The sequence below is a fragment of the Marmota monax genome, unplaced genomic scaffold, assembly GCF_021218885.2.
Source record: "Marmota monax isolate L192 unplaced genomic scaffold, Marmota_monax_Labrador192_F-V1.1 WCK01_AAM20220418_F8-fsc00049, whole genome shotgun sequence".
Taxonomy (NCBI): Eukaryota; Metazoa; Chordata; class Mammalia; order Rodentia; family Sciuridae; genus Marmota; species Marmota monax.
Genome location: NW_026694221.1, coordinates 3,061,570 through 3,084,935, shown reverse-complemented (window position 1 = coordinate 3,084,935; position 23,366 = coordinate 3,061,570). Strand labels below are relative to the sequence as shown.

At 34.6% G+C, this 23,366-nt stretch overlaps 1 long non-coding RNA gene across 1 annotated transcript in view; it reads right to left on the bottom strand.

The window, feature by feature from the left end:
- Positions 1 to 23,366, bottom strand: part of LOC124108095 (uncharacterized) — a 47,571-nt gene that overhangs the window by 4,287 nt on the left and 19,918 nt on the right. The window contains exon 2 of the long non-coding RNA XR_006856616.2: positions 6,416 to 6,558. This is a non-coding gene — a long non-coding RNA (uncharacterized LOC124108095). The remainder of the gene's footprint in view (positions 1 to 6,415; positions 6,559 to 23,366) is intronic.

The window sequence follows — 23,366 nt, the reverse complement described above, 5'->3', positions numbered from 1 at the left end:
TTACATAAATATTCATTCTTTGAGTAAGTATATATGTGCCTATTTCTCAACCCAAATTCATGGCCTCCAATAGGATACATTAACAATAAATGAATTTATTTAATCATAGAAAAGAAAAAGATTCAGCCCTAATGTGTTCATATGTTATATCAGGGCTAGCCATGACAATGATGAAAGAAAATCATTCTCTTAGGCCAAGCTGTGAACAGCTTAGTAGGATGTCCACTTTGCATGCCTAGAGAGATGGCCTAAGTTATGAATCTACAAGAATTTATAAGCACTGTCAATGCTCAGCATTTGACACTGTCTTGCTAGCTAGTGGTAAGTCTTAAGAAACAATAGAGAACTATCAACATAAAAGGAAGTCTGAGGTCTGATCTCTGATGAACAGATCCACTAGAGTGACTTCAAAGTGAAGATCTTTCTTGAATGCTTGTCAGTTGGCAATTATTACAGAGAAGCAACAGTCAAGTAGACAGTATAACTTACATGACGGACATTAACCATCTTTTCCTCTCAGACATCTCAGTGGTCCCACAATATTCTCACAAACAAATAATAGTGATCGGATTGAGTCTATGCATGGATCTAAAAATATGAGCTCCCTTTCACCAAGACTCATCTCACTATAGCACTGGTAGCTGATAACATGCTACACTTCTTTGGAAAAAAAACCTAAAAGTTAGTGAAAAATGACAATATAGATCCCCTTCTACCTTTGAGGGGATAGATATTTATCTTATCTAGTATAGATACATACTCTGGGTAGGGTATTTTCAATTTTGATATCATAAAAAGGCATAGAAAATTCTACTATATTATGACTGACAAAATTTTCTTAGAAAAAGCAGCTCTCTTATATGGTTAAAAACTATTCAGAAATGGACTCACCATAGGATATTCTATACTATATATTCTTACTATATATTTTATACTATATATTCTTACTATACTTGTCACCTAAAAACATCTTATGTAAAGAATGATAGAACAGCATATTGAAGGTTTCTACAAAGCACCAGCTTTGGATATAACAGTGTATAATACAGATATGGTCTTCCATGGGAGTCAACATTAATTTAACCAAAATGTCATATTTTGTTCAGCATTCCCAAGCTATTAGAATTCATGTGATAGGGAAACAAAATTTGGATTTGAAATTCACCTGTTTCACTATTTAGGCCCAGTAACCAACTTATAAACATAGGCTTTCCTACAAGTACAGGATTTATTGAGCAAGAGATTCTGGGTACTAGAGAAGGATCCACTGCTGAGAGTAGACAGAGTTCCACTGAACTAGAGTCTGGGATATAAACTGGCCAGGAACAGCTGATTACCACCATTAAGAAGAGAGAAAAAAAGAACGTACAGTGGGATAGACTTTGATCTCTGAGAAACAAAAGACAATATTTATTGGCAGAATATTCATTTCCTTTTAGATGTATTACCCTTGTTAAACTACCAGCTGTATTTTCTTATTAAATTGTGAATAGCTTATAAATACACTACCTTGCTCCCTTCCCTCCTTCCTGGGCTACTTTCCCTTTTCATCTCAATCTTTCAACCCTGGGGTTGTATATACCAATAAAGCTCTGGTTCATTAAGTTGCCTTGATTTCTGTTTCCTACAGAAAACACACCTTTCTCTTTTGGAAATGAACTAGTTAAGTAGAAATCCAATTAATGACCATAAACAAATAAGAAACTCATGGAATGTTTACAATTTTAAGACCTTGTCCATGTAAATACAATAGAACTGAAATATCAGTCAGAAAATATTAATGTGGAGACTTCATTGATTATATTATAGTGTTTTGATCACATATTTAATGCATAATTATGAAGACAAGCAAAATAGAAAAAATCCTCATAAGAAAAATATCCAAAGTAATATCAATAAAACTAATATTTATTTTACAGCAATAAAGACTTTAAACAATGTCCTCTTTTACACTCAGATGTGTTTTGGGGGTGGGTAAATATTACCAAGGGGTAGCACAGATAAATTTCCAAGAAGAGTTGTGTGATAAACTATATATAATAGTAAATTTGAAAAACAGAAATACATATGATATGCATGGGAGACAAGGACAAGGTCAGGAGTAGGCTTATTTTGGTAGAGCAAAAGAAATCCAAGAAGAATAAATAAATGAGATCAGACTCAAGTGAATATGATTGCTAATCTAAATTCTGATACCAATTTGGAGTCTGGTTACAAAATAAGTTAATGACAGATTTAGCAGAAATGAAGAAGTTCAAGAAAGAATTGATGTGGTAAATCAAAATAAGTTTTACAAAACCTGTTGCATTTGAAATAATAAGTCACAATAATTATAAATATTTAGTGGGAAGCTAGAAATTTAAATTTTAGGTAAGGTAAATGTTTTTTTAAAGATAAATGTTAGATAGAAGTCTTTTTAATTGATGGAGTAATGATATCCTTTCATGTTTTAACCAATGTGATCTAATCCAAGAAATAAGAAGAAAAAGAACTATACATGAAAGAGGCAAAAACATGAAAATTTTAAGGACAAGTTACTTAGCAAAATTTAAAAAGTAGGAAGATAAGTAGAGAATAATAACTGAGAAAAATATTATGGATTTGCCATTAGTACCCCAAGAAGCACTTTTAGCCAGTGATAAATATACAAGTCTGACTGTAATAATGTAAAGGATAAATAGTGACTGTAGTAAAAGAAGAAGTAGAATACCCTTTGGGGTGCTATTGTGCTAACAAGAGAGAATTCAATACCATAGCTTTACCCTGGTATTAATTTTTCTAAAGATTTCTATATCCTTAAAGATGACAATATCCTTAATAATCATCTCAAAATGTGCAAGAGTGGAGGTCCTCAAAATGCAAGTTCTAGGCTTATTGAAACACAGAGAAGAACAACTATATAATTATGAGAAGAAAAAAATTAAATGAGTATAAGGGGAAGGTAGAACAAATGAGAGATTATTTTAAAATGTTTCCTTGTGAAGAAAGTGATAAAAATTTAGCCAATATTTCAAAAAACAATGTTGTTCATGTTTTAAAATTTGTAATGAAAATTTTCAGCACTAATTTTGAATTATGAATATGTATCAAATTTTAAAATATTGAAGATAAAGAAATATGAGAGCATATCAATCCAAACAAAAACAGAAAGGATAGAATAGCTATAATCCAAAGGTATACAGGATTTAGACAATAGAGAACACAGATTGTAAATAAAATATCTGCCTGAAACAGTAGACTTGAATCAATGATAGTGACATTATTTCTTTAATTTTTCATGTTCACTTAATGTTTACCATATGCCCTAATAAATATTCAAAGAGATGTCCTGAAATTGATCATTGATTTAATTTTGGTTTAGTTTTAATAAATTAAATCAGACCAACATATGAATTATATTAATATGTAAATCAGAGAATTTTTATTTTTAATTTTTTTCTTGAACACTACAAAGATCTTAGAACAGATTTACAAAATAATTTAATACTCATTATTTAATGAGAAAAGAGCATTAAAAATAAGGTTTATTATGGCTGGGGCTGTAGTTCAGTGGCAGAGCGCTCGCATAGCATGGGTGAGGCACTAGGTTCGATCCTTAGCACCTCATAAAAATTTTAAAAAATAAAGGCATGCTATCCACCCACAGCTAAAGACAAAGAATGTACAGTTGGATAGACTTTGATCTCTGAGAAACAAAAGACAATATTTATTTGCAGAAAATTCATATTATAGTTTGAAGAAGTCAAGAAATATGCAAGTAGAAGAATTTTGATAGTTACTTTGTTTAGATTTTAAATATCAACCATGGTATTAATAGTTAAAAACAGCAATTATCATTATGAAATTCTTACCTGGAGACTAGAATACAACTATTATCAAAAATGTGTATGTACTCTGGCTAGATTTCTGTTGTGCAAATTCCTCTCTTCTAAGTCTTGAACATACTCATTCCTCTAATCCCTACCAACTGGGGGAGCTGAAGATAACTACTAAAAAATTATTTTCACTGAACTGAAATAATTCCTTTTACATATTATTCCCATTATCTCTGGTACCTCATGAAGACAGAACTCAATAAAGTAACAGACAACTCATATTTTATACACATTATTTTCACATTTGCTATAAAAGGTAGAAGCCCATATGGTCACTCATATTTGCCATCTTGAAAACTCAAGCCTAGTTTAAGTAAACATTCTAAGTTTTCATAAATATGGTTGAGAAAGTGTTCAAAAGTAGGCTCTATGGCTCCAAAATTCACAATTAATCATAAATTATGTTGTGTATAAGTATGCCTTAAATAAAATGCTGCTGAAAAATATTGGGTATATATCCCATGATCGTGATATGACTTTTTAATTTTCTTTGAAGTTTTCCTATTAATGATTTGTAATGAATTTGTTCACTTTTTAAAATTTATATATTTATTTATTTGTTCTTATTAGTTATACAAGACAGCAGAATGCATTTTGATTCATAGTACACAAATGGAGCACAATTTTTCATTTCTCTGGTTGTACACAAAGTACAGTCACACCATTTGTATCATCATGCATGTACCTAGGGTAATGATGTTGTCTCATTCCACCATCTTTCCTAACCCCATGCCCCCTTCCCTTCTTCTCCCTCCCCTTTGCCCTATCCAAAGTTTCTCCATTCCTCCCATGCCACCCCTTTCCATTATGGATCAGTATCCACTTATCAGAGAAAACATTTGGCCTTTGCCTTTGGGGGATTGGCTTACTTCACTTAGCATTATATTATCCAACTCTCCATCCATTTACTTGCAAATGCCACCATGATTTTATTCTGTTTTAATGCCGAGTAATATTCCATTATATATATATATACATTTTCTTTATCTATTCATCTATTATAGGGCACCTACGTTAGTTCCATAGTTATCTATTGTGAATTGAGCTGCTATGACCATTGATGTGACTGTGTCACTGTAGTAGTATGCTGATTTTAAGTCCCTTAGTTATAGACCAAACAGTGGGATAGCTGAGCCAAACAGTGGATCCATTCCAAGTTTTCTAAGGAATCTCCATACTGCTTTCCATATTGGCTACACCAATTTGCAGTCCCACCAGCAATGTAAGAGTGTGCCTTTTCCCCCACATCCTCACCAACATGTATTGTTGCTTGTATTCTTAATCACTGCCATTCTGACTGGAGTAAGATAAAATCTTAGAGTAGTTTTGATTTCTCTAATTACTAGAGATGTTGAACACATTTTCATATATTTGTTGATCAGTTGTATATCTTCTTCTGAAAAGTATCTGTTCAGTTCCTTAGCCCATGTATTGATTGGATTATTTGTTTTTTTGATGTTAAGTTTTTTGAGTTCTTTGTATAGCCTGTAGGTTAGTGCTCTAGCTGATGTGCATGTGGTAAAAATTTGCTCCCACTCTGTGGGCTCTCTCTTCACATTGTTGTTTCCTTGGCTGAGAAGAAGCTTTTTAGTTTGAATTCATCCCATTTATTGATTCTTGATTTCATTTCTTGTACTTTATGAATCTTTTAAGGAAGTCAGGGCCTAATCCAACATGATGAAGATTTGGGCCTACTTTTTCTTCTAATAGGCACAGGGTCTCTAGTCAAATTCCTAGGTTCTTGGTCCACTTTGGGATGAGTTTCATGCATGGTGAGAAATAGGGGCTTAATTTCATTTTGCTGCATATGAATATCCAGTTTTCCCAGCACCATTTGTTGAAGAGGCTATCTTTTCCTCAATGTATGTTTGTGGTGTCTTTGTCTAGTATGAGATAACTGTATTTATGTGGGTTTGTCTCTGTGTCCTCTGCTCTGTACCATTGGTCTACAAGTCTATTTTGGTGCCAATACCATGCCGTTTTTATTACTATTGCTCTGTAGCATAGCTTGAGTTCTTGTATTGTGATGCCACATGCTTCACTCTTCTTGCTAAGGATTGCTTTGGCTATTTTGGGTCTCTTATTGTTTCCACATGGATTTCATGATTGCCTTTTCTATTTCTATGAGGAATGTTTTTGGGATTTTTATTGTGATTGCATTAAATCTGTATAATGTTTATGGTAGTGTGGTCATTTTGACATTAATGAATTTGTTCTCTTTGATGATTACCATAGTTGCAATTTCTGCATGAAAAACATGTCTTTACAAAATAAATAGACAAAGCAAAACTGACTACAACATGATTACCCTTAAAAAGGAAGTTAAAAGAAAATTTAAAGCTGTTTTTCTCATTTTTTTTCCAATTCTGACTAAATCTGACATATTTTTTTACCTCTAAACCATGTAGAGCAGCTAAAAACAATTATCTAGAATAATTCAATTTCAAGGTGGAAAGAACTTATGTTCATCTAATCAATAGTTTTTCCTAATCGATTAGAGTACTAAATTTTTGTTTTTAGCCAGATATAATGGTCCATACCTGTAATCCCAGGTCTAGGGAGGATAAGACAGGAGCATCACAAGTTTCAAAGCAGCTTAGAAAGACCCAGTCTCAATATAAAAAAATTACAATGGCTGGGGTACAGCTCAGTGGTAGAGTGTCACTGGATTAAATCTCCATTACTGAAAAAGAAGAGAAAAAGAGTAAGTAAGTGTTGGTTTTTAAAGCATAGCATTTAGGAGCAAGTGCTTACATCTAGTAACAATGCTGAAAATGTGGCAGGGTTGTTTACCTTTCACAATTTTAAAACCACTACCCTTTAATGTTGTACTTCATTTTTAAAACCACATGTGGATTATTGTACCATGCACTATAAATTGGAGGTAGTCTTTCTTTTATATTCTCAATTTTTCAAATATTGGGACAAGTTAGATATCATTTGAAGATAATCACTAAAATATAATTTGGTGATTTTCCCCATTCATTCACTAAGTGATTATTGAAAATCTACTTTGTGACAGGTATTCAAATTATATTCTGAATATTAATAATTAAGGAAATAAGACTAACATCAGTTGGCCTAACCAATTACAAAAGTCTTGAATTCCTGCCAACTCATAATATTTGAGATGACTGCAACTATGAATAGTTCACAATTTCATGATTTAGGTTTTTATGCTATTAAATACAATATTTAATTCTCTTAGTGATGTGGGTAGTTTGATTAGTCCCTTTCAAAAATGAGAAAAATGAGATACAATAGGTTTCTTACCTTCAACAATTTCCCAAGTTTTCATATTAATAATAAAGGTGTGAGGCAGACCTGCGACCGACCGGCAGAATAGGCCCAGCGGCCCGCCGGTGTGGTAGACACGTCACCCCAATTGGAGGAGGGGCAGAGCAGAGCCGCGGCCCGCGCATGCAAGGTAGGCACACCTTCGACCGACAGGGAGAACAGACCCAGTGGCCCACCGGCGTGGTAGACACATCACCCTAATTGGAGGAGGGGCAGAGCTGCTGCCCGCGCCTGCAATGTAGGCAGACCTGCGACCTACCAGGAGAACAGGCCCAGCGGCCCGCCAGCGTGGTAGACACATCACCCCAATTGGAAGAAGGGCCCAGCTGCCGCCCGCAAGGTAGGCAGACCGTGCGTCCCAGAGAAGGGGCCCAGCGGCCCGCCGGCCTAGTTGAAAGATCACCCCAATTGGAGGAGGGGCACAGCCGCGGCCCGCGCCTGCAATGTAGGCAAACCTGCAACCTGGAGAACAAGCCCAGCGGCCCGCCAGCATGGTACACAGATCACCCCTATTGGAGGAGGGGCCCAGCCATTGCCCGCAAGGTAGGCAGACCACGCGACCTGGAGAAGGGGCCCAGCGGCCCGCCGGCATGATAGACAGTTCACCCCAATTGGAGGAGGAGCAAAGCTGCTGCCCGCCCCTGCAAGGGAGACTTTGCAACTATACAAGAGCAATTTAAATATATAGAGGGAAAATTCAATAACACAACAGTTTCACCAAGCAGAAAGAAACGAGAGCAATATGAAAAGACAAGGAAAGAAAGGACCACAAGCAATGCAGGTCAACTCAACTTTAGAAGAGGTAATAGCTGCAGCAGATGGAATGTCAGATAAAGAATTCAGGATTTACATGCTTCAGATGATCTGGAGTCTAAAGGAAGACATTAGACAGCAAAATCAGACAATGAAAGATGACTTCAACAATGAATTACATAAACAAATCCAAGAAGCAAAAGATCAACTATATAGGAAGATAGAGGTTATAAAAAAACAAACAAAAATCCTAGAAATGCAGGAAGCAATAAACCAACTTAAAAACTCAAATGAGAATACTACCAGCAGAGTAGAACACTTAGAAGATAGAACATCAGACAACGAAGACAAAGTATTTCAACTTGAAAAGAGCATAGACAGCTCAGTGAGACTCTTAAGAAACCATGAGCAGAACATCCAAGAAATATGGGATAACATAAAGAGACCAAACTTAAGAGTCATTGGGATACAGGAAGGTATAGAGGTTCAAACCAAGGAATGAGCAATCTGTTCAACGAAATAATATGAGAAAACTTCCCAGACTTGAAGAATGAGACAGAATCCCAAATCCTAGAAGCCTACAGGATGCCGAATGTGCAAAATCATAAGAGATCCACACCTAGACACATTATAATGAAGATGCCCAACATACAGAATAAGGAGAGAATTTTAAAAGCTACAAGAGAAAGGAAGCATATTACATTTAGGGGTAAACCAATCAGGATAACAGCTGATCTTTCAACACAGACTCTGAAAGCTAGAAGATCCTGGAACAACATATTTCAAATGCTGAAAGAAAATGGGTTCCAACCAAGAATTGTGTATCCAGCGAAATTAAGCTTCAGGATGGAAGATGAAATTAAAACCTTCCACGATAAACAAAAGTTAAAAGAATTTGCAGCTAGAAAACCATCTCTTCAAAACATCATCGGCAAAACATTGCAGGAAGAGGAAATGGAAAATAATAATGAAAACCAACAGTGGGAGGTAGTACAGTAAAGGGAAAAAAATAATCAAAAAGGAAAAACAAACCATGTTAAGTAACATAAATAAACAAATATGGCTGGAAGAACAATCCATATCTCAATAATAACCCTAAATATTAATGGCTTAAACTCACCAATTAAGAGACACAGGCTAGTACAATGGATCAAAAAAAAATCCAACAATATGCTGCTTACAGGAGACGCATTTGATAGGAAAAGACATACATAGACTGAAGGTGAAAGGTTTGGAAAAATCATATCACTCATATGGACTTCGGAAACAAGCAGGAGTGTCCATACTCATATCAAATAATATAGATTTCAAGCCAAAGTTAATCAAAAGGGATAAAGAGGAACACTACTTACTGCTCAAGGGAACCATACACCAACAAGACATAACAATCATAAATATATATGCTCCAAACAATAGTGCAGCTATGTTCATCAAACAAACTCTTCTCAAGTTCAAGAGTCTAATAGACCACCATACAATAATTATGGGAGACTTCAAAACACCTCTCTCACAACTGGACAGATCTTCCAAACAAAAGTTGAATAAAGAAACTATAGAACTCAATAATACAATTAATAACCTAGACTTAATTGACATAAATAGAATATACCACCCAACATCAAGTAGTTACACTTTGTTCTCAGCAGCACATGGATCCTTCTCAAAAATAGATCATATATTATGTCAGAGGACAACTCTTAGACATTGTAAAGGAGTATAGATAATACCATGCATCTTATCTGATCATAATGGAATGAAACTGGATTTCAACGATACAAGAAGGAAGGAAAAATCATGCATCACTTGGAGAATGAACAATAGTTTACTAAATGATCAATGGGTTATAGAAGACATCAAGGAGGAAATTTAAAAATTCTTAGAGACAAATGAAAACACGGACACAACATATCGGAATCTATGGGACACAATGAAAGCAGTTCTAAGAGGAAAATTCATTGCCTGGAGTTCATTCCTTAAAAAAAGAAAAAAACAACAAATAAATGATCTCACACTTCTTTTCAAAATCCTAGAAAAAGAAGAGCAAAACAACAGCAAAAGAAGTAGAAGGCAAGAAATAATTAAAATCAGAGCTGAAATTAATGAAATCGAAACAAAAGAAACAATTGAAAAAATTGACAAAACTAAAAGTTGGTTTTTAGAAAAAATGAATAAGATCAACAGACCCTTAGCCATGCTAACGAAGAGAAGAAGAGAGAGAACTCAAATTACTAGCATACGGGATGAAAAAGGCAATATCACAACAGACACTTCAGAAATACAGAAGATAATCAGAAATTACTTTGAATCCTTATACTCCAATATCAATTGAGGAAATAGAAGAAACCATCAAAAGACTACCAACTAAGAAAAGCCCAGGACCAGATGGGTATACAGCGAAGTTTTACAAAACCTTTAAAGAAGAACTAATACCAATACTTTTCAAGCTATTCCAGGAAATAGAAAAAGAGGGAGAACTTCCAAATTCATTCTACGAGGCCAACTTCACCCTGATTCCTAAACCAGACAAAGACAATTCAAAGAAAGAAAACTACAGACCAATATCTCTAATGAACCTAGATTCAAAAATCCTCAATAAAATTCTGGTGAATCGGATACAAAAACATATCAAAAAAATTGTGCACCATGATCAAGTAGGATTCATCCCTGGGATGCAAGGCTGGTTCAATATACGGAAATCAATAAATGTTATTCACCACATCAATAGACTTAAAAATAAGAACCATATGATCATCTCGATGGATGCAGAAAAAGCATTGGACAAAGTACAGCATCCCTTTATGTTCAAAACTCTAGAAAAACTAGGGATAACAGGAACATACCTCAATATTGTAAAAGCTATCTATGCTAAGCCTCAGGCTAGCATCATTCTGAATGGAGAAAAATTGAAGGCATTCCCTCTAAAATCTGGAACAAGACAGGGATGCCCTCTCTCACCACTTCTGTTCAACATAGTTCTCGAAACACTGGACAGAGCAATTAGACAGACGAAAGAAATTAAAGGCATAAAAATAGGAAAAGAAGAACTTAAATTATCACTATTTGCAATGACATGATTCTATACCTAGCAGACCCAAAAGGGTCTACAAAGAAACTATTAGAGCTAATAAATGAATTCAGCAAAGTGGCAGGATTTAAAATCAACACGCATAAATCAAAGGCATTCCTGTATATCAGCGACAAATCCTCTGAAATGGAAATGAGGACAATCACTCCATTCACAATATCCTCAAAAAAAAAAAAATACTTGGGAATCAACCTAACAAAAGAGGTGAAAGACTTATACAATGAAAACTACAGAACCCTAAAGAGAGAAATAGAAGAAGATCTTAGAAGATGGAAAAATATACCCTGTTCATGGATAGGCAGAACTAACATCATCAAAATGGCGATATTACCAAAAGTTCTCTATAGGTTTAATGCAATGACAATCAAAATCCCAATGGCATTTCTTGTAGAAATAGAGAAAGCAATCATGAAATTCATATGGAAAAATAAAAGACCCAGAATAGCAAAAACAACTCTAAGCAGGAAGTGTGAATCAGGCGGTATAGCGATTCCAGACTTCAAACTATACTACAGAGCAATAGTAACAAAAACAGCATGGTACTGGTACCAAAACAGGCCGGTGGAACAATGGTATAGAATAGAGGACAGAGAAACCAATCCACAAAATTACAACTATCTTATATTTGATAAATGGGCTAAAAGCATGCAATGGAGGAAGGATAGCATCTTCAACAAATGGTGCTGGGAAAACTGGAAATCCATAGGCAACAAAATGAAACTGAATCCCGTCCTCTCACCATGCACAAAAGTTAATTCACAATGGATCAAGGAGCTTGATATCAAATCAGAGACACGGCATCTGATAGAAGAAAAAGTTGGCTACGATCTACATACTGTGGGGTCGGGCTCCAAATTCCTCAATAGGATACCCATAGCACAAGAGTTAATAACTAGAATCAACAAATAGGACTTACTCAAACTAAAAAGTTTTTTTCTCAGCAAAAGAAACAATAAGAGAGGTAAATAGGGAGCCTACATCCTGGGAACAAATCTTTACTCCTCACACTTCAGATAGAGCCCTAATATCCAGAGTATACAAAGAACTCCAAAAATTAGACAATAAGAGAACAAACAACCCAATCAACAAATGGGCCAAGGACCTGAACAGACACTTCTCAGAGGAGGACATACAATCAATCAACAAGTACATGAAAAAATGCTCACCATCTCTAGCAGTCAGAGAAATGCAAATCAAAACCACCCTAAGATACCATCTCACTCCAGTAAGATTGGCAGCCATTATGAAGTCAAACAACAACAAGTGCTGGCGAGGATGTGGGAAAAAGGGTACACTTGTACATTGCTGGTGGGACTGCAAATTGGTGCGGCCAATTTGGAAAGCAGTATGGAGATTTCTTGGAAAGCTGGGAATGGATCCACCATTTGACCCAGCTATTCCCCTTCTCGGTCTATTCCCTAAAGACCTAAAAAGAGCATGCTACAGGGACACTGCTACATCGATGTTCATAGCAGCACAATTCACAATAGCAAGACTGTGGAACCAACCTAGATGCCCTTCAATAGACGAATGGATAAAAAAAATGTGGCATTTATACACAATGGAGTATTACTCTGCATTAAAAAATGACAAAATCATAGAATTTGCAGGGAAATGAATGGCATTAGAGCAGATTATGCTAAGTGAAGCTAGCCAATCCCTAAAAAACAAATGCCAAATGTCTTCTTTGATATAAGGAGAGTAACTAAGAACAGAGTAGGGAGGAAGAGCGTGAGAAGAAGATTAACATTAAACAGGGATGAGAGGTGGGAGGGAAAGGGAGAGAGATGGGAAATTGCATGGAAATGAAGGAGACCCTCAGGGTTATACTAAATTACATACAAGAGGAATTGAGGTGTAAGGGAAAAAAATAAAACAAGGGGGAGAAATGAATTACAGTAGATGGGGTAGAGAGAGAAGAGGGGAGGGGAGGGGAGGGGAGGGGGGATAGCAGAGGATAGGAAAGGCAGCAGAATACAACAGACACTAGTATGGCAATATGTAAATCAGTGGATGTGTAACTGATGTGATTCTGCAATCTGTATACGGGGTAAAAATGGGAGTTCATAACCCACTTGAATCAAAGTGTGAAATATGATATATCAAGAACTATGTAATGTTTTGAACAACCAACAATAAAAATTTTTAAAAAAAAAAAAAATAATAATAATAAAAGTGTTATGGTTTGGGCATGAGGTGTCTCCCTAAATCTACTGTGATAATGTAAGTGACAAATGATTAGATCATGAGAACTATAACCTAATCTGTGTATTAATCAATTTAACCAAGTAATAGTTTGAATGGATTACTGGGTAGTAACTCTAAGCACTTGGAGTGTGGCTGGAGGAAGTGGGTCACAGGGAGTGTGCCTTGGGGATTATATATTTTGTTCCTAGTCCTCCCACTTTGTCTATGCTTCCTGGATGCCATAAACTGAGTAGCTTCTCTGTGCCACACCCTTCTGCCATTATGTAAACCAGAGTATATAATGACAAGAGTCCATTTCTTCTATTCACATACTGTTCAAACATGTCTCAATGACAGGTTTTTATGTAAAAACTTGTGCATTCCATTTAGAAATGCACCACTTTGCTTCATTGTTGCTTATGTAAATCAAAAAGTTAATGGTAATTTTAATCTACTTAAAAGGCATTCCATTTATTTCAAATTTCCTTCATTTACATTTTTAAGTTTTCATTTATTCCTCTGAGCTATTTCTAAAGCACAATATATTACACAAGTATAAAAACCAACAATATAATGTGTAAAACTTGCTATAAAAATGTATTATCTTTTCTTTATTGCCTACCAGAGTTAAGCTTTTGTAGATTTATTATATGCCTCAGGTTGTGGGCAGTAATATAACTAGTACAATTTTAAGAAAAGACATTAATGTATAAGATATCCTATAAACATTTAAAGTATTTTCATAAAAACTTGAAAGTAATTCCTATGTGATTTCAATCATTTTATCTGTAGAAATCTCATCTGTGGTGACGTGCTCTCACTTTAGAATAGTTTACAAAGATCTTCCTATGAGATATGAGGAAGAAGAAAATTCAGAAAATTTTACCTATAAGTTTTTTTTTTCACCTAACAGTTATAGTTTTCAATAAATGATATCAATAATTTTTAGTTTTGCAAATGAGGAAAAAAAATCTAATTTTGTGCATATGAAAGTCTCATTCTACTAATAATTTTACATCATAAAATAGTTTTGTAGATTACTTGCATTTTTCTAATGAGTCATATTTTATGGAACTAATTTTATGTTTCTATTTTAGATCTTTCCTTTAATGCTTTTTCTCTGTTGAGGATTATACTTATGCTGAAGATCTTTAACAGTAATTTTTAAAGTGAAAAAACAAGATGTGCCCTTATCCCTAAACTGGAATCTGAGAACTTAGATTTCAAGAGGATTTCTACCACTAACTGATGCGAAAGGCTCACTATGCCTAAACTGTCCTACTTACCAAACTATACATCTTATATATGCACAACTTTTTGTGTATCAATTATTTATCAATAAATTTTCAAAAGACTATTCAAATTATAAATACATTTAACAGGATAATTTGAATTGACAATTGGCTATAAATATTTTCTGAGGGCTTAAATTCAAATATATAATATTAAAAATTAGAGAAACTGTGATTTATAAGTTAATTTTTTTCTTAAAGTTTACAATATCTAAAATTTATGATTATACTTATGACAAGTCACATACGCTATGTCATTTTTTTCCTGTGGTTCTTTTTAGTTATACAAAAAGTTTCTTCTTTATGGCTGAGTAATATTCCATTGTGTACATACGCCACAATTTCTTTATCCATTCATCTATTGATGGGCAATTTTCAGGATATACAAGGAACTCAAAAAGCTTAGTACCAAAAAACAATTAATCAATCAATTAATTAATATCAATTAATTGATAATTAAATAACCAATCAATCAATAAGTGGACAAAGGAACTGAACAGAACCTTCTCAAAAGAAGAAATATGATAGTCAAGAAATATATGCAGGTAGGCTGGGTTTGTGGCTCAACGATACAGTTCTTGCCTAGCACATGCAAGGCCTGGGTTCGATCCTCAGCACCATATATAAACAAATAAGATAAAGTTATTCTGTCCAACTACAACTAAAAAATAAATACTTAAAAAAAGGACTATATGCAGGGCTGGGGTTCTGGCTTAGCAATAGAGTGCTCACCTAGCATGTGTGAGGCCCTGGGTTCGATCCTCAGCACCACATAAAAATAAATAAATAAATAAAAGGTATTGTGGCCAAGTACAACTAAAAAATAAATATTTGTAAAAAAGGAAATAAATGCAAAAATGTTCAACATTGTAGCATCTAGAGAAATGCAAATGAAAACTATAGAGATTTCATCTCACATCAGTCAGAATGGTAATTATCAATAATACAAATAGCAACAAATATTGGGCAAGATGGGGGGGAGGAAATGCTCATATGTTGTTGGTGAGACTACAAATTGGTGCAATCCCTCTGGAAAGCAATATGGAGACTCCTCAAAAAGTTAGGATGGAACCACCATTTGACTCAGTTATCCAAATCTTCAGCATATATTCAAAGGATTTTAAATCAGCGTACTACAGTGATGCAGCCACACCAATGTTTATAGCAGCACAATTTACAAAAGCTAAACTGTGGAAGCAGCCTATATGCTATACCATTTAAAATATAAGGAAACACATTGTAAAAATAATTCCACAAATGTAAGCCTAACATACACAATGGCACGTGTGTTTGAGTATATGTATGTGTGTCTGTGTATGTCTTCACCTTCTCAGCTCAATACTCACAAAAATATTCATATAATATTTTAATGTAACAAGTTATAGAATATTTAAGATATTTATTTTCAAGATCAAACAATTACTCATTCAAAATTCAAATACTTTGCTAGCATTGAACTTCATAATAATTTAGACAGAATTTATCAGAGCAGTTCTCCACTTTTTATATAAAAAAAGAAATTTGTTTTAATTTTTACAGGTTACATTTTTAGGTTTCATTTTTATTTTCAAGATTATTTTTAACAAAAATACTTTACATATATATATATATATATATATATATATATATATATATATATAGTACTTGGTGATATTTTGACACATATATGTATACCTTGTATAATATTTATATCAAGTAAAACAGACCTATCTAATTAAACATTAATCATTTTATTATGGTGAAAACATTCAAAATCCTTTTTTTCTAGCTTTTTGAACATTACTATCAATACTAATTGTCAAATAATTTTAAAAGTTACTTAATGACAATTTTGAGGGTTAATTTAGGGATTATAGCCATTGACTATAAAGAGTTAAATACAGGTTGTTGTTGTTTATTTTCACTTAGAATATATCCAATAAAAGATAGATACCTTTGTGAAAGTGAAAAAGTGTAAGTGGAAAATTGAAAAAGATAGCAAAAGAGAACTGGACAGTGAGTCCTGATCTCCTCACAACACAAAAAGGAGGCAATGAAGGAAAAGCAGAATTGAGAGGTGGGTGACAAAATAAATGCTCTAAGACTCAATATTACAACATCTGAGACCTGGACAGACTTTAAGGTAAGTTACCAAAGTAGAGAATAAATGAAGGGTAGGGCAAGTGGCACATGGGGGGTACAGGTGGGGAGGAGTAACAGACAGAGAAGGAGTAGAAAAACTCTTAGCCTCACCCACTTAAAAACATTTGGAAAAGCAGAAAAATTTAAAGTGTGACAGGAACAGCAGGATCTTTAAAACAAAGCAAAGAGCTTAAAACCCAAACATGAAAAGAAAGCTGAGCTGGGGGTCCACAGCTATCTTGTGGAAATCTCAGCCTACCAGTCACCCCCTTAAATCAACATGGCATCTTCCCACACCCAGACTGCAAATTAAGCCAGAGAGAAGTCCCCTTCAGTGGGATCTCTTAAGAATCTGTCCAGAAAGAACTTCTAGAGGGTCCACTACCTGTCAAAAATTGCTAAAAACTCTTTCCCTCTCCTTCACCACAAACAAGGGCAGTGGGGTGCTGTGGTGCTGTTCTGGGAAATGTGCCTAACCCAGAGCTATGCTCAGCCTCCATGACCCAGGTTATGGTGGAAAACTCTGTGCAGAGTCGCCTCCATTCCAAAACAGGGCAAACCAACAGCTCAGATCCTGAACAGAGGAAAGTGGATTCACCAGGACCCCACAGGCCCCAACCACTGATATGGAGAGTAGACACCATGGAAAGCCTACAGACTGTCTCTGAGATCATGGAGCCATACCTGAATATCCAGTGATATAAAGCCCCAGTTCCAGATGGTGATAGCTAGAGACAGAAGGCTGCCACAATAAGTTCCCTGAATACACCAGGAAATTTAAGTAGAAACCTCCCACAAACACAGCCAGAGAGAGATGATGTAAAGAGAAAATTAGCAGAGTCAAGTCAACAGGAATTGGCTGCTCTCAGCCTTAACTGGCACCCAGACTTACCTGTGATCACAACTGGTAAGTGGAAGGACACTGTTTGGACATTGGCAGGACATTGCACCAGACATAGCCAACAGAGAAAATCAACATGCACCATTCATAATCAGGGCTAGTGGAAACTAGAGCCAGGTAAACCACATGAATCCCTTCAACACAGCACTCCAGAGAGTGGCAGGGGAAATATTTCTGCACCAAAGAACACTCACATAAAACCCACAACCAGAGTACCTGTGCTTACAGACAGCCACCAGGATCTTCACCACATTGAAAAGGATCCAACAGAGGGAAGCAGGTACTCAGTGACCCACAGCAATCACAGGTACACTCTAGAGCCTGCATCTTAAACTCCTGTGCACAATAAAAACTCCCAATCCACAACACTGCACCCCCAAAGCAGTCAGGTGCAAGGCCCCTGGGCTGATAAACCAGAAGTTGCTGGTGGAAGGTACATAGCAACTAGTGAATTGGCTCCTGTGCCCCTACATCTCTGAAAAGATCCAGACCAAAGAATGATGGACATCTGCTAATAACTAAACCCCAATGAAATCCAAACCAAGATTCTGTAAGAATTTGCTTCCCCTTGACATGATTTACTATAAATAACTGTAATGTCAACTTTGATCATATAAATAACTCTTAAAATTTAATAACAGTTTTTATTCCAATAGTCATTGTTGCACCTTCAACCCATTTGAATGTATTTAATAGTTTTAAGCATTAATTGGAATCAACCTTCCTATCATTGTTTCCCTAGCCCTAGTTTATATTTGCTTAACCCTTACTCATCCTCTTGCATTGCCTGCTATTACCTCAAATACCCACCATTCATGTATTTCTCCTTTCTATCTTGGTATGAATTATTTTTCTTTATCTTTTTCTTCCTTTCATTTTTTTCTGTCTTTTTCCTTCTCTTTTTTGCTCAATCTTTATTCCTCCTCTCTTTTAGCCCTTATTTAAGGTTATAGTAAGCTTATAAAATTTAATAACTAATTTTTTACCTATTCCAGAATTTTATTATATGTTTATAACTGTATTTGATGAACTTTGGAGAACAACAGCAAAATTTTTTATTTCTTATAAAGTTGAATAGAACGAGGGTTGACTCTGAGGTGATTATAATGGAGTTGATATTGAGATTAGCAGAGGTCACACATTGACTTAAAATATCATTATCTGTATATTCATCCAACCAAGAGCTCTTAACAGAAAGAAACTAAAAGTAGTCCCCCATGTAAAAGAAGTAGTGAGAATTACACCGATAGATGTATATAAACAATATGAAAATTCATATAAACAATATGAAAATTCAAGGAAACAAACCATCTCCAACAGGCCATAATGCTTTAACAACTGACTCTATCAATAACACAATGAAGGAAATGTCAGAGAATAAATGTAGAAAGTTCATAGTTAAAATGCTCTATGAGCTAAACAAATAAAAATAAAAATATGTAATAAGACATAAGGAATAAAATCAGAGAGAAAATACAGGAAGTGAAAGATAACTTCAATAAAGAGAGATTCTGAAAAAGAATCAAACAAATCTGAGAAATAAAATATTCAATAAACCAAATTAAAAATTCAATGGAAAGCATCACCAATACATCAGATCACTTTGAAGACATATTTTCAGGCCTTGAAGACAAACTACATAATCTTGAATATAAAGTTGACCATAAAGTAAAGAAGCTAAGAGATCACAAACAAAATATTCAAAAAATCTGGGATAACATTAGAGGTCAAATTTGAGATTCACTGAAATAGATGAAGGCTGTGAAATACAAGATAAAGGGATGCACAAACTTTTCAATGAAATAATCTCATAAAATTCTCCAAACCTTAAGAACAAGATGGAATTTCAAATATAAGAAGGATATACAACTCCAAATATTCAAAATCATACTAGATCCATCCCAAGACACATTAAATGAAAATGCCAAACATACAGAATAAGGATAGAATTTGAAATGCTGTAAGACACAAATAATTGGTTACATTTATAGATAAACTGCCTATGACCTGCATGGCCATTAGTTCAGGTTTTCAGACCAGGCACTTAGAGAATGAAGAAAAGACAAACAGACACACAAATAGAGAAAAAGCTGGGTCTCAGGGGTTGACCACTCCTTGGTAGGGAGGTAGTGACAACAAGCTCAGCACATTTATTATATAGCTTTTCTTTTAATCAGTTTTTTTGCTGCTGTGACAAAAGACCCAACCAGCACAATTGTAGAGGAGGAGAAGTTTACATAAGGGCTGTGGTTTCAGAGGTCTCCATCCATACACAACCTGGCCAAGGTGAACATCACAGCATGAAGAGTGTGGCAGAGGAAAGCAGATCACATTATGATCAGAAAGCAGAGAGAAACTCCACTAGCCAGATACAAATATATACCTGATAGCTATGCCCCTAATGAATCACATCCTCCAGCCACATCCTACCTGTCTCTAGACAATGCTCAGTTAATCCCATCAAGGATTTACTCCCTGATTGAGTTAAGGCCATAACCCAATCATTTGTACTCCAAATCTTCTTGTATTGTCTAACATGTGAGCTTTTGGGGAACACCTCACATCTAAACCATAACAGGTATAAATATCAAAAGGATTTATTGTGAGAAAGTTTCTAAACCATACAGGTATAAATATCAAAAGAATTTATTGTGAGAAAGTTTCTTAAAAGTAAGCAAAACCAAGATCATGAGTATGATTAACCAAGATTATGATTATCAGATTGCACCAATAACTTTCTACCACTGAGCAGCTGGCATCTAAACCTCAAGGTCAAGAATAACTCCTTGACTGGCACAGAATCTCCTATTGAACAGGGCATCACCATGGCAACTAGACAATCTCAATTCAACACCTTTGCATGGAGAGATCCCAAGAGAGGCATTGCCTCTATCAAGGACAGTTCAAGACCCATAATTAAGCTGCCACTCTTGATAGTAAAAGAATCCAGAATTCACCTCATTTCTGAACCCAGACCATAAAAGTCAGGAAGTTTAGAATAATATATATGAAGCTCTGAAAGAAATGGATGCTAACTACACCCAGAAAACATAGTTTCAGAATTGAAGATAAAATAAAAATCCTTTAGGTAAGCAAGAGCTAAAAGAATTTGTAACAAGAAAGTCTGCGCTGCAAAATATAATAAAATATCTCATGAAGAAGAAATTAAAAATGAAAACCAGTATAGGGAGGAATTATACTAGAAGAACACTCAATTAACAGAGAATCAAGTCCAATTTATGCATTAGAAATAAATCAAAATGGCAGAAAATAAAAATCATCTCTAAATAATAATATTGAATATGAACAGGATAAAATATTCAATCAAAAGACACAGGTTGGTAGATTCGATTTAAAAACAAGACCCACCAGGCATGGTGGCACACACCTGTAATCCCAGTGGCTTGGGAGGCGGAGGTAGAAGGATCTTGAGTTCAAAGCCAGCCTCAGCAATTTAGAGAGGCTCTAAGCAATTTGGTAAGACCCTGTTTCAAAATAAAATATTAAGAGGACTGAAGATGTGGCTCAGAGGTTAAGTAACCCTGAGTTCAATTTCCAGTACCAAAAAACATAAAAATAAAAAACAAAACCCAGAATTATACTGTCTGCAAAAGACTCACTTTATAAGGAAAGACATGTACAGAATGAAGATGAAAGGATGGGAAAAAACAGACCATTCACATGGAACTCATTACCAAGCAAGGGTAGCTACTCCCATACTGATAAAGTGGACTTCAAGCCAAGAATAATCAGGAGAGACAAAGGTTACTTCATATAATACTTAAGAGAATCATATATGAACAATGTATAATAATGATAAACATCTATGCCACAAACAACAGAACATCTAGTACATAAAACATATCCTCTTCAATATTAAGAATCAGATATGCCAAAATAAAATAACACTGGGTGACTTTTAACACACCTCTCTCATCACTGAATAGATCATCCAAACATAAATTAAGATTCTATAGGACTAAAACATATAATTAATAATATTTGTTATTGTTGTTGAATATTTCATACATCAACGACTGAATTTACTTTCTTCTCATAGTACATGGAACATTTTCTAAGATAAACCATATTTTAAGTCACAAAGCAAATCTTAGCAAATACAAAAAAATAGAGACATTACCTTCCTTTCTGTCAGATGAAATTAGAATCAATGATAAGATTAAAAAACAGAAATCACTCTAACTGCTGGAGATTAAATAATACACTTTTGAAAGATGAATGGATAATAGAAGAAATCAGGAGAGAAATAATAAAATTCTTAGAAGTAAATGAGAATAATGATACAATATATCAATATCTCTGGAACAGTAGGAAGGCAGTTCTAAGAGGTAAGTTCATAGCATTGAGCTCTTACATTAAGAGAATAGAAAGATAGAAAATAAATAATCTAACATTATGCTGATCACAGGCCATAGAAAAAGAACATGCCAATACCCAAATCAGTAGAAGACAGGAAATAATTAAAAATAGAGCCAAAATCAATATAAAATTGAGAATAAAAAAATACAAAACATAAATGAAACAGAGTTGGTTTTTTGAAAGGATAAACAAAATTAATAAACCTTAGCCAAACTAACCAAAAGAAAGAGAGAAAAATTCAAATTAACAAAATTCAAGATGAAAAAGAAAATATCACTATAGACACTAATGAAATCCATAGAATCATCAGAAACTACTTTAAAAATCTATACGCCAATAAAGTAGAAAGTCTTGAAGATAAGGACAAATTCCTAGAGATATATGACCTACACTAATTAAACCATGAAGATATAGAAAATGTAAACAGATCAATACCAAGTAATGAAGAAGCTATTAAAAGCCTTCCAACAAATAAAAGCCCAAGATTCTCAGGCAAGTTCTCCCAGACCTTTAAAGTAGAACTAATACCAATCCTCCTCAAATTATTCCATGAAATAGAAAAGGAGGGAACACTACCGTTCAACGAAGCCAGTATCACCTGATACCAAAACCAGACAAAGAGATCAAGGAAAGAAAACTTCAGACCAATATCCCTAAGCAGCGTAGGTGTAAAAATTCTTAATAAAATACTAGCAAACAGCAAACAAAAACACATTAAAAAGATAGTGGACCATGATCAACTGGGATTCATCTCAGGGTTGAGGCTGGTTCAACATACAGAAATCAATAAATGTAATTCACTACATAGACTTAATCACATCATGGTCTCAATAGATACAGATAAAGCATTTGAGAAAGGACAATACCCATTCATGTTTAAAACAATAGAAAAACTAGCAACAGACGGAACTCACCTCAGCATTGTAAAGAGTATATATGACAAACACAAGGCAGACATCATACTTAATGGAGAAAAACTGAAAGCATCTCCTCTAAAACAGGAGCAAGACAAGGATGTCCTCTTTCACCACTCCTATTCAACACAGTCTTTGAAACTCTAGCCAGAGCAATCAGTCAAGAGAAGGAAATCAATGGAATACTAATAGTAAAAGAGCTCAAATTATTTCTGTTTGCTAAGGACATGATCCTATATTTAGAAGGCCCAAAAAACTCCACCAGAAGCTTCTAGAGCTCATAAATGAATTCAGCAAAGTAGCAGGATACAAAATCAACACCCATAATTCAATTGTGTTCCTATCCTGCAAAAATACATCTGCTAAAAAAGATATTAGGAAAACTGTCCCATTCACAATAGCCTCAAAAAAAGGTGAGGGACCTCTACAATGAGAAATATAGAACACTAAAGAAAACTATAAAACTATAGAATATAATAAAGAAGACATTAGAAGAAGGAAAGAACTCCTGTGTCCTTGGATAGGCAGAATTAATATTGTCAAAATGGCCATACTACCAAA